This window comes from Sus scrofa, chromosome 7, assembly GCF_054392235.1.
Source record: "Sus scrofa isolate SSC_HxYL_T2T_F1_AM1 chromosome 7, Sscrofa_HxYL_maternal_Yorkshire_Landrace_v2.0, whole genome shotgun sequence".
Lineage (NCBI taxonomy): Eukaryota > Metazoa > Chordata > Mammalia > Artiodactyla > Suidae > Sus > Sus scrofa.
In genome coordinates, this window is record NC_139389.1 from 89,787,806 (window position 1) to 89,801,593 (window position 13,788).

The 13,788-nt window shown below is 35.5% G+C and overlaps 1 protein-coding gene and 1 pseudogene across 4 annotated transcripts in view; both read right to left on the bottom strand.

Moving 5' to 3' along the window:
- LOC110261611 (uncharacterized) overlaps nt 1–13,788 on the bottom strand; it is a 310,291-nt gene that overhangs the window by 66,036 nt on the left and 230,467 nt on the right. The gene's annotated exons all lie outside the window — the stretch shown is intronic.
- On the bottom strand, nt 12,298–13,234 carry LOC100516208 (olfactory receptor 4F6-like; annotated as a pseudogene).

Consider the following 13,788-nt stretch of genomic DNA (forward strand, 5'->3'; position numbering starts at 1 on the left):
GACATGGCTCAGATCCTGGGTTGATTTGATCCCTAGCCAGGGTACTTCCACATGCCATGGGTGCAGCCCTAAAAAGCAAAAAAACAAAAACAAAACAAAACAAAAAACAAACAAACAAAAAAAAAAAGCAAAGAAAGAAAAGAAAAGAATAACTATAAAAGGTTTCCATTCTCCATTCTATTATTATGTGAAAAAAGTTTTTAAGCTACTCTAAGTAATAGTATGAAACAATGGTTAGAGTAAGGGCCATTTACAAATAAAATGTGTCTTACTGATAGTAAACTTACATATCTAAATGTAAATACTTAAATATTGATAATGGTTAAGTAGACATAGAGTATCTCTATTTTTTTTTTCACTTTTTAGGGATGCACCTGCTGCATATGGAAGGTTCCAGGCTAGGGGTCCAGTGGGAGCTACAGCTGCTGGCCACAGCCATGGCCATAGCAATGCCAGATCCCAGCCGTGTCTGTGACCCACAGCTCACGGCAACACCAGATCCTTAACCCACTGAGCGAGGCCAGGGATCGAACCTGCAACCTCATGGTTTCTAGTCAGGTTTGTTTCTGCTGCACCACGATGGGAACTCCACTAAAATTTAAACTATGTAATGAAAAGGGTAACTATACCCCTCTAATTCACATATGTCCTATTTTCTTCTCTGGTAATTGATATCATCTACCCTCTACCCACTGTTCAATGCAAGAAAAGGATTGGAGATGATCAACAAGCCTGGAATAAGTGTGAAAAATAGGGCTGAAATTACAGAAATTGAGGAGCCATTGAAATAAGTGAATTCATGTGGATTGATCACTGACCTATTCACCTTATGTGAAAGTGTGTACTTTTAAAATTTTCACTTAGCTTAGTTGAGTCTACCTCAGTTGGTAATACAATATCTATGACATCTGTTTATCCTTGACAAAGGATAGATTGCACACATCAGTGATATAATATGACATTTGTCTTTTTCTTTCTGGCTTACTTCACTTAGTATGAGAGTCTCTAGTTCCATCCATGTTGCTGCAAATGGCATTAGTTTAGGCTTTGGACAAAATTCAACAGCCATTTCTTATAAAAACTCTTCAGAGAGTGGGGCTAGAAAGAACCTACCTCAAATAATAAAACCATATATGACAAACCTACAGCTAACATCATTCTTAATGGTGAAAAATTGAAAACATTCCCATTAAGATCAGGGAAAAGACAAGGATGTCCACTTTCATGACTATTATTCAACATAGTTTTGGAAATCCTAGCCACAGCAATCAGAGTAGAAGAAGAAATAAAAGGAATGCAAAATGGAAAAGAAGAAATAAAACTAGTACTGTTTGTATATGACATGATGCTATACTAAGGAAATCGTAAAGACAGTACCAAAAAAACTGTTAGAACTCATCAATGAATTTGGCAAAGTTGCAGCCTACAAAATTCATGCACTGAAATCAATTGCATTTCTATATATTCATATTGAAAGATCAGAAAGAGAAATCAGAGAAATCATCCCATTTGCAATTGCATCAAAAAGAATAAAATACCTAGGAATAAACCTACCTAAAGACATATATTCTGAAAACTATAAAACGCTGATGAAGGAAATCAAAGATGACACAAATGGATGGGAAGATAGACCATGCTATTGGACTGGAAGAATCAATATTGTCGAAATGACTATATACAATCTACAGATTCAATGCAATCCTTATCACATTACCAAAGACATTCTTCACAGAACTAAATAGACATTTTCACAAAAAAGACATATGCATGGTCAACAGGCATATGAAAAAATGCTCAATATCATTAATTATTAGAGAAATGTCAATCAAAACTACAATGAAATACCACTTCACACCAGTCAGAATGGCCATGATCAACAAGTCAACAAATGACAAATGCTGGAGAGGATGTGGAGAAAAGCGTACCCTCCTTCCCTGTTGGTGGGAATGTAAATTGGTACAACCACTATGGAAAACAGTGCAGAGGATCCTCAGGAAATGAAATATAGAGGTACCATATGACCCAGCAATACCACTGCTAGGCATACAACCAGACAAAATTTATACTGAAAAAGACACATGCACCCCTATGTTCACAGCAGCTCTATTCCCAATAGCCAAGACCACCAACAGATGACTGGATTAAGAAATGTGGCCAACCGAATCCAATAACATACCAAAAAAATTATACACCATGACCAGGTTGGGTTCATTCCAGGTTCACAAGGATGGTACAACATACGCAAATCAATCAGCATCATACACCACATTAACAAAAGAAAAGTCAAAAATCATATGATCATCTCAATAGACACAGAAAAAGCATTTGACAAAGTTCAACATCCATTCATGATCAAGACCCTCAACAAAGTGGGTATAGAGGGAACATTCCTGAATATAATCAAAGCCATTTATGATAAACCCACAGCAAATATAATCCTCAATGGGGAAAAACTGAAAGCCTTCTCACTCAAATCTGGAACAAGACAGGGATGCCCACTCTCACCACTGCTATTCAACATAGTTTTGGAAGTCCTGGCCACAGCAATTAGACAAACAAAAGAAATCAAAGGCATCCAGATAGGAAGAGAAGAGAGAAAATTGTCACTGTATGCAGATGACATGATACTATACCTAGAAAACCCTAAGGACTCAACCCCAAAACTATTTGAACTGAACAACAAATTCAGCAAAGTAGCAGGATATAAGATTAACATTCAGAAGTCAGTTGCATTTCTGTATACCAGCAATGAAACATTAGAAAAGGAATACAAAAATACGATACCTTTTAAAATTGTACCTCACAAAATCAAATACCTCGGAATACACCTGACCAAAGAGGTAAAGGACCTATATGCCGAGAACTATAAAACTTTAATCAAAGAAATCAAAGAAGATGTAAAGAAATGGAAAGACATTCCATGTTCCTGGATTGGGAAAATCAATATTGTAAAAATGGCCATACTACCCAAAGCAATCTACAGATTCAATGCAATCCCTATCAAATGACCCATGACATTTTTCACAGAACTAGAACAAACAATCCAAATATTTATATGGAACCACAAAAGACCCAGAATCGCCAAAGCAATCCTGAGAAACAAAAACCAAGCAGGAGGCATAACTCTCCCAGACTTCAAGAAACACTACAAAGCCACAGTCATCAAAACAGTGTGGTACTGGTACCAAAACAGACAGACAGACCAATGGAACAGAATAGAGAATCCGGAAATAAACCCTGACACCTATGGTCAATTAATCTTTGACAAGGGAGGCAAGAACATAAAATGTGAAAAAGACAGTCTATTCAGCAAGCATTGCTGGGAAACCTGGATAGCAACATGCAAAGCAATGAAACTAGAACACACCCTCACACCATGCACAAAAATAAACTCCAAATGGCTGAAAGACTTCAATATACGACAGGACACCATCAAACTCCTAGAAGAAAACATAGGCAAAACACTCTCTGACATCAACATCCCGAATATTTTCTCAGGTCAGTCTGCCAAAGCAATAGAAACTAGAGCAAAAATAAACCCATGGGACCTCATCAAACTGAAAAGCTTTTGCACAGCAAAGGAAACCAAAACGGAAACAAAAAGACAACTTACAGAATGGGAGAAAATAGTTTCAACTGATGCAACGGACAAGGGCTTAATCTCTAGAATATATAAACAATTTATATAACCCAACAGCAAAAAAACCAATCAATCAATGGAAAAATGGGCAAAAGACCTGAATAGACATTTCTCCAAAGAAGATATACAGATGGCCAACAAACACATGAAAAAATGCTCAACATTGCTGATTATAAGAGCAATGCAAATCAAAACTCCCAGGAGATACCACCTCACACCAGTCAGAATGGCCATCATTCATAAATCCACAAATAACAAGTGCTGGAGGGGCTGTGGAGAAAAGGGAACCCTCCTGCACTGCTGGTGGGAATGGAAACTGGTACAGCCACTATGGAGAACAGTTTGGAGATACCTTAGAAATCTATACATAGAACTTCCATATGACCCCGCAATCCCACTCTTGGGCATCTATCCGGACAAAACTCTACTTAAAAGAGACACGTGCACCCGCATGTTCATTCCAGCACTATTCACAATAGCCAAGACATGGAAACAACCCAAATGTCCATCAACAGAGGATTGGATTCGGAAGAAGTGGTATATATACACAATGGAATACTACTCAGCCATAAAAAAGAACAAAATAATGCCATTTTTAGCAACATGGATGGAACTAGAGAATCTCATCCTGAGTGAAATGAGCCAGAAAGACAAAGACAAATACCATATGATATCACTTATAACTGGAATCTAATATCCAGCACAAATGAACATCTCCTCAGAAAAGAAAATCATGGACTTGGAGAAGAGACTTGTGGCTGCCTGATGGGAGGGGGAGGGAGAGGGAGGGATCGGGAGCTTGGGCTTATCAGACACAACTTAGAATAGATTTACAAGGAGATCCTGCTGAGTAGCATTAAGAACTTTCTCTAGATACTCATGTTGCAACAGAACAAAGGATGGGGGAAAAAATGTAATTGTAATGTCTACATGTAAGGATAACCTGACCCCCTTGCTGTACAGTGGGAAAATTAAAAAAAAAAAAAAAAAGAAATGTGGTACATATATACAATGGAATATTACTCAGCCATAAGAAAGACAAACTAATGACACACTTCTTACAGTCATCATCAGTAACAAAATGGTCAAGCACAAGGTTATTAGGTCCAGTTGGCACTTTAATACAATCAGCAATAATAGTCATGATGCCACTACTTGCTGGTAGTGGGATTAATAGCATATTATGTCACATTTGCAAGGAGCTCATCACTGTAATGATTTCCAAGGACAAGACCAAGGCAGTTGCAAAACCCTGTATTTGCAGGTCTGTTTCCCAGAAACATTTTAAAATGATTTTTAATGTTTTAATTATAGCATAGTTGGTTCACAATGTTGTGCCAATTTCTTCTGTACAGCAAAGTGACCTAGTCATACATATATACATATACATATATACATATTTTTTTCTCATATTATCATCCATCAAGTTTTATCCCAAGAGATTTGATATAGTTTCCTGTGCTATACAGTAGGAACTCATGACTTATCAATCTAGAACCAATTCTGTTATGAATTACTGAATTAGTCAGGAGACAGAAAATATACCAATTATTTTAACAAAATAGTATCATTTAGAAATGTTGGTTAGCTAGTTATTGAAAAACTAAAAATTATGCACATTATAAATAACACTAAGAGTTTTTAAAAAATTAAATGAAGAAGGAAAGCATTAACTTCTGGGCTGGAGAAATGAAAGGAAGAGTTTGTCATTATTAAAACTTAGAAACTTAGAGAAGGATCCTGTGAACTCGAAACTAAGATCTATGAAAAGAGGGAGTGGACAATGCTAGTATTTTTGAGAAGCCTAACTTCTCTCAGCCAGCTTCTGTAAAATACCTTCTCATTCTTATGATAGGGTATGGATACAATGTATAAATTATACAAAAAAATGCTTACAAGCATCTTACACAAAATAAATATGCACTACAAAAACTCCCAAATGTTATCCATTATTGTTCTGGTAAAATAAAAACTATGATTTTTCCAAGACCCAAGGGGCCTGCATAATGTGATTTCCATCTACCAACCACATCTCACACCACTCTCCCCCTCCCCATCTCAGTTTCTCCAGGCTACAAATGAAAAAAAAAAAAAATCTGTACAATACAATCATATAAGTGTGAAGTACATTTCCATAGAACTGATCTACATATTTTTTAGTATTTATTTATTTACTTATTTATTTTAGACAATGGTTAATTTAAAATGGTACCAAGGCACACTTCACTAAAGAAAGAATAGATACACTGTACTTCATCAAAACTAAAATCTTATGTTATGTCAAAGGATACAATCAAGAAAATAAAAATAAAACCTACAGATGAGAGCAAATAAACCATATATCTGATAAGGGTTTTGTAGTAGACTGAATGATGGCCCTCAAAAAGATAGGTCTCTATCCTAATTTCTGATACTATCAAGGTAGCCTTATTGGAAAAGGGTTTTTGCAAATGTAATAAAGATCCTGAGGGGAGATCATCCTGGAAAACCTAGGTGGTCTCTAACTCACTATTAAGTGTCTTAATAAGAGACAGAAGAGGAGAAAAGAAAAATACAGGGAAGGTCATGTGAAGATGAAGGTAGAGATTGCAGTTATATAATCACAAACCAGAAAACACCCAGAGCCACCAAAACCTGCGAGTGGCAAGGAAGGATTCTCTCCTAGAACCTCAAGAGGGAGCATAGCCCTGCCAACACACTGATTTCAGATTTCTAGCCTCCCACACTGTGAGCAAATAAATTTCTGTTGTTTTAAAACACCAAGTTTGTAGTAATTTGTTATGGTAGCCCTAGAAAACTAATGCTGGCCTAGCATGCAAAATATATTAAAAATTCCTAAAACTCAACAATAAAAAAAGCGATCAATCCAACTTAAAAATGAGTGGAAGATTTGAATAGATATTCCTTTTAAGAAGATAGGAATGTGGTGAACCAAGAAGAACGTGAAAAAAATTCTCAACCTCATTAGTCATTAGGGGAATGAAAATTAAAAACACAATGAAATATAGTTCCATACTCAGTGGTCACAATAAAAACTGATAAAATAAAATATCAAGTATTAAGGAGTTCCTACCGTGGCTCAGCAGGTTAAGCACCTGATGTTGTCTCTGTGAGCATGTAGGTTCAATCCCTGGTCTTACTCAGTAGGTTAAGGATTTGGCATAACCACAAGTGGCAGAGTAGGTCACAGATACAGCTCAGATCTGTTGTTCCTGTGTCTGTGGCATAGGTCTGAGGGGCAGCTCCAATTCAACCCCTAGCCAAGGAACTTACATATGCCTCAAATGTGGCCATTAAAAAAAAAGAAAAATGTATATATCAAATATTGATACGATTATGGAAAAACTGGAATGTTCATACAGTACTAGTGTGAATAATGTAAAATGGTACAGTCACTGTGGAAAGGAGTTTGGTGGTATCTCTAAATGTTAAACACAAGGTACCTAGGTTTTGAAACAAAAACAAAATGTGCACAAATGTTTGTAGAAACACTATGAACAAGAACCAAAAGGCTGAGGCAATCTAAACCTCCATCAACTATGAATGGATGAACAAATGCAATATATCCATACTGGAATATTATTCCACCATAAAAAGAGAAGAAATTCTGATACACCATCGCGATCCTTCGTTCTTCGTGCCTGCTGCCCCACGTTGGGTGACACTTGCAGAGACCAGCTCAGCAAGGTGGGGCTAAAGAATGGGTGCTGTGAAATTTAAGGGAAAAAGTTAACTTAAAACAAAATACAGAGGCATTCATCTGAAGTAAAGGGGGGAACTGGGGGACTCAAGGTCTCAGGGACCAAGAGCACTGCCTCAAGAAACCACACTGCTTTTATTGTTCTCTTTAGGATTATGTCAAGTGAGGAGGGGGCTATAGGGAGGATATAGGGTTTTTTTTAATTATTTTATAAGTTCTTTTGTTATTTTAAAGTCAGATAGCTGGTAGATGGTTAAGCTTTTACTCTGACCTTTAGGCATTTAACAGTCATTAGCATTTGAGTTAGCTATCTATGCATAGCATTTCAGAGAATCCTCACTGTGCTTCTGCAAATGGCATGCCTATTTGTGGCAACCTGGCCTGCCTAGGTTTGCACCTTGGTTCTCTTTACTAATGCATATTCTGCCAATGACCGCTCATAAACCACTTGGCCATGAGGTTCCTCTTTGTCTTATTCTTTACAGGACATATCATGCTTGTGCAAACAGCGTGCCAATCTGTACAGGTCAGTCATGCCTAGATCAATGCATTATGTCCTCATTCAGCTGACCCTATGAATGACTTATGCCTTAGGTCTTTGTTCTTAAGCCTAAGTCATTTACCATCACTGTGACTGTTTTTCAAGCAAGAAGATGGAGCAAAGTAAAGCAGGACAAGTTTTCAGCAAAGAGGCTAAGAAAATATTGTAGAAACATGTCTTGGGACAATACACACGACACTATGGATGAACCTTGAAAATATTATGCTAAGTGAAAGAAGCCAGACACACAAAAGGCTGCTTAATTTAAGATTCCATTATATGAAATGTTTAAAACAGTAAAATTCATAGAGACACAAAATGGATTAGTGGTTACCATAAGATAGGAGAAGAAGTAATTTGAGATTGACTGCTAACAGTTATAAAGTTTCTTTTGGGTGATGAAAATGTTTTTAAAAATAGAAAAGACAGATAGGAAATGTTGCATTAGCCAGAAGTTATAAAGGACCCAGAATACAATTCACATACCACAGAGTTTTCTCTATTTATTGATACTGTTTATATAAAAGAAAAAAAACCTAAAGTTTAGTATGTTAGAAATGTTGATAGAAGATGTTAATTAGTTTTAAAATGTGCACTTTAAAATTTTTACTATCTGGTACAAGGCATTTTTAAAATTTTAAACTTAAAAATTTTTAAATTCATTTATGCAATAAGCTTTCCCTGACCAACTACTGAAAGTACCCAAAATATGCCAGATACTATGTCAAGTTCTTGCATAGAACTGTGACCTGCCTACAGGAAATAAACTCTTTGGTAAAGGAATTAGATATTAAATAACCAGTAACTGGTATGTGCCCTTACATGTACACCTGAAAAAGTCTATTCTCCATTACTGAGACACAAATCTGATATGTATCCATACACCCAGAAATCTAAATTAGGTACCTATATTATTTGAAACCTTCTACTTTCAGTCATTATAATTTCCACTTCACCGGTCACTGACTGAACATGGTTCGTCAATGCCTTTTAATAAAACTGTTCTAATTTTTTATGCTTTTGCTTTCTTTTGTGTTATTATTAGGGTATTTTCCACAACACTGTCTCTTTTATTTGTTCTTTTTTTTTAAATTTACTTTTGCATTGTTTTAGTATAACATTGACAACTTGTTTGAACATCTATTTTCTGTAATATCCTTAGTTCTCTTTAAAAAATTATGTGAGTTCTCAGTTTTATTATATTTTCCTACTCCTACTTTTTGCTGCTGGGAAAATCAACATATTTTCTACTTATTATTTTCCATCTGTCCCCCTTTAAAAATGTTTGATTTAACAGAGATGTAACACTTACACATCATCCTTTCATGTGTAGCCTCACTTTCAAGTCCTAAATTGTTAAGAGAATGCACTAAATTCTAAGCACCAGTATTGTGGAAAGATCTCCAAATAGCTCTTGACTGGACTGGATGAAGCTGATCCCCTAGATAACTCCTCAGGAAGTACTTATGTTTACCATTTTCAACAAAAGCTTTTATACTTAAAAATGTTTTTTTTTTTTTTAAATTCTACATACTTAAAAGGCAGATTGGCTTTACATTAATTTTTTTATCTCACATTTCCTTGAATCTTTTGGAAACGTCATTCAATCATTGTCTTTTTTTCTATACCACTGTCAAGAAATCAGATACCAACCTGGTTTTCTCCCCTATTTAAGTTACTTAGGTTACTTTGGTAGGTATCTCAGAAGATATTCTGTTTTAAATATATAGTAATTTTACTAGGATATGTTTGGAATTAACCATGTTTGATCAATTTTTCCAAGATGATTATGGCCTTTTATTTTAGACACATTAATAAAAGTTTGTAAGATTAATTACACTGTGCTGCCACATTTTCAGAGTATACACATATTCAATATCATCTGCATAGTTCTATATAACATTCTCTGAAAATGCATTAGCTCTCTATTTAATTAGGTTTTATTTTCTTGGTTCTTTTCATCTTTATCCCCTGAATCATTCACTGTAATTATGATCATGTCAATGCTCCTTTGGGTACCTAGTAGTTTATTCTTCATTTCTAAAATGATTTTGTTTTGATCAAATTTTGATCTGAGTTTAAGGTGGCTCTTAATTCTTATTCTATTGAGGTAACATTGGTTTATAACATTAAATAAATTTTGTATGTACAACATGATATTCCTGCTTCTCTGTATAGAACAATATGCTCACCATTAAAATTTTACTTTCTATTTTTTACCTCTTACTTTTCAGTTTCAATGTTTTTCCATTCATAAATTTTGAATTTCTGAGTCAGGTGTCCTTAAATTTCTTGGATTGTAGGTTTAATGACATTTCATTTATGATGGACTACTGTCATATGATTGTCTCTGCTTTATGGTTGAAAGCAGTGTCAGTGTAGGTCCAGATTCCAAGAGAAATAGCTTTTTAATGAAAGTTAAATGATACTCCAGGTGGCCTCATAAAAAAAATCTCGTAACATTTTCAAAATGGAGGATTTTTGCCTAAAAAAATTTAAGATTTAGCTTCAGAAGCAGTACTGAACCTTAAAACTAGAAGATAAAGAATTATTTTTTTTTCAAAAATAAAAAGGGAGACACAATGGAAGATATTTTATTCTGTACAATTATAAAATGAGGAATAGCATGTGAAATATATTGTCTAAATTCTATCTCAGTATAAAAATATAATTTCAACAAGTAAATCTTTCCAAAAAGCACTGCTTTGCTTTGCATAGTGGTTCATCCCAGGCTTGCAAGTCTAAAGCACAATGTTTGAACACAGAGTGGTGTTCGGTACTATATGGCAACCATGGTTGAACATCACTGCATATAGGTTTCCTCACAATCTTCTTCCACTCTCAGCCTATCTCTAATCTTTGATGAATATTAATTCTTTTTTTTAATATACATACATTCTTTTTCTCACATTATCCTCCACAAAGTTCTATCACAAGTAACTAGGTAAATAGTTCCCTGTGCTATATAGCAGGATCACACTGCTTATCCAAATGCATTAGTTTCCATCTATCAACCCCATATTCCCAATCTATCCCTCCTCCTTCCCTCCACCCTTGGCAACCACAAGTCTGTTCTCCAAGTCCATGAATTACTTTTCTGTGGAAAAGTTTATTTGTGTTGTCTATTAGATTCCAGATATAAGTGATGTTATACGGTATTTGTCTTTCTCTTTCTGACTTACTTCATTTAGTGTAAGAGCCTCTAGTTATATACATGTTGCTGCAAAAGACATTATTTTGTTCTTTCTTATGGCTGAGTAGTATTCCATCATGTATATATACCACATCTTCTTAATCCATTTCATCTGTTGATGGACATTTAGGTTGTTTCCCTGTCTTGGCTATTGTGAATAGTGCTGCTACAAACACAGGGGCGCATGTACCTTTTTCAATGAAAGGTTTGTCCAGATATATGCCAAATAGTGGGATTGCTGCGACATATGGTAATTCTATATTCAGTTTTCTGAGGTACTTCTATACTGTTTTCCATAGTGGTTGTATCAATTTACATTCCCACCAATAGTGAGGGTTCCCTTTTCTTCACACCCTCTCCAGCATTGGTTATTTTTGACTTCTTAATTATGGCTATTCTGTGAGGTGGTACCTCATTAGTTTTGATTTGCATTTATCTAATAATCAGTGATGTTGAGCATTTTTTTCATGTGCTTGTTGGCCATCTGTATTTTCTTCGGATAAATGTCTATTAAATCTTAATTCATTCTTTTTTACAATCAGTACATATTTAAAGAGAATAGTTAAAAGTAATGTTGAAAGAATAAAGACATAATTTTGCCTACTTACACTCCAGATCTTAAAATGATCTCAAACATAAATAACTGTTTAACTGTTTGTCCATTTTGTTTTGGCATATGTGAATATTAGAATATATTTAATCCAATAATGAAGTTAAATATTCTTCAAAAATTATATTCACGTAACTGAGTATATCTATTTACATAAGTAACAAAGTAAGAAAGGAACAGAAGTAACAACAAACCAGAATCAATATAGAAAATAATCCTGCATTTCTAGGCCAAAAATACTTACAATAGAACCCAACATTATTTTTCAGTTGAGACTTTTTCAACCAATTACAGAAGAAAATATCAACAACGAGTAGATACACAAATACCTCACTGTGGCATGGAGTTCATTAAAAAATTCAAGATGCTCTGTGGAATATTTAAAATGTAAGTCACACAAAGTGTATTTTCTTTTTTCTATATTTTAAGATCTTAAAACTATAAAATAGCTTGTAGATAATCAAATACATAATAACATATTTGGTGATTAACTTAAAATGAACTAAGCATTTTAAGTTGCTGAAGAAAAGACAAATTGTCTCAAGATGGTATCATATTTTAATTTTTATACTACTACTTACAGAATGTACCCACTTGCATTCTCATGAGTTATTTAGGAGATCTTCTGCCAGCTCAGGAGCTGACTACTCAGTCTCCTCACTGCCATCTTCATGTCCCTGTTTCTCAATGTGTAAATGGCAGGATTCAGGAGCGGCGTAATCATAAAGTCCAAAATGCAAGGAACTTCTCCACCGGCACCGTGGGAAATGGCCACATGTAAACAAAGATGCATGGCCCAAAGAACAAAATCACCACACTGATGTGAGCGGACAGAGTAGAGAGAGCCTTGCACAAACTGCCTGAGGAGCGTTTCCATACTGTCACCAGGATGAAAACATAGGAGACAATCAGTAAGAAGAAGGTGCCCATAGAAATGAACCCACTGTTGGCGGTAACCATGAATTCCATTCTGTAGGTGTCTATGCAGGCAAGTTTGATAAATTGAGGAAGATCACAGTAAAAGCTATCTATTTCATTAGGACCACAAAACGGCAGATGGACCACAAAAGCTACCTGGACCACTGTGTGAAGGAGGCCAATAGCCCAAGCACCACACAGAAGCAAAAGGCACATCCAGGGCTCATGATGGTCAGGTAATGCAGGGGCTTACATATGGCCACATATCGGTCTAGGGCCATGGCAGTAAGCAGCACCATCTCAGATCCACCCAGGATGTGAAGGAGAAATATCTGGAAGACACACCCCTGAAAGGATATGGTTTTGCGCCCAGAGCACAGATCAGAAATCATCTTAGGAACTGTTAAGGTAGAGAGACACAAATCAATAAAGGAGAGGTTGGCTAAAAGGATGTACATGGGGGAATGTAGATGAGGGTCAAAGATCACTGCAAACACAACAAGGAGGTTCCCTAGAACAATTGTTCCATAACACACTGTAGAGAAGGCAAGGAGGAAATCCTGTACTGGTCTGGAGGGAGAAAGTCCCAGGAACACAAATTCAGACACTGAAGAGTAATTTGTTTCATACATTGGCTTTATCCGGTGACACCTATAGACCAAAAAGAAAATAATAACCAAAGGATTTATCAAAAATTAATGTTTAAATAAACAGATAAAAACTTTTATTTAAATCTGGTTTCAAGAATAAATCTTAACTAGTAGCCATGAAGATGTTTTGAAAAATTCATACAGAGATTTATCCTTCAGCTAATATACCTACTAAGTTTAACTGCTATTCCTAGTGAATCTCTACCATGCTCCAGGTACTATGTCAAGTTCTAAGGTAAAACACTAATTCTGACTTTTTTGGGTACATAGCCTAATGGTAGGCCTGGACATTAAATAACTATATATGTAGATACAACTCTGACAATTAATTTGAAGGAAGAGTACAGAGGAGTATGAGTACAATGCAAGTCATTGCAGTTGTGCTTCATGCCATTTAGATTCTGATAAATATGGAGTTATTACTGAAAGTTAAATATGGTCCAGAATTTGGAAATGCCATGTGCAAAGACCTCAAGCCTAAAAGACGTTGAATGACATATTGAATGCCTGAGATCAGACTGGAATTATAGTCCTAG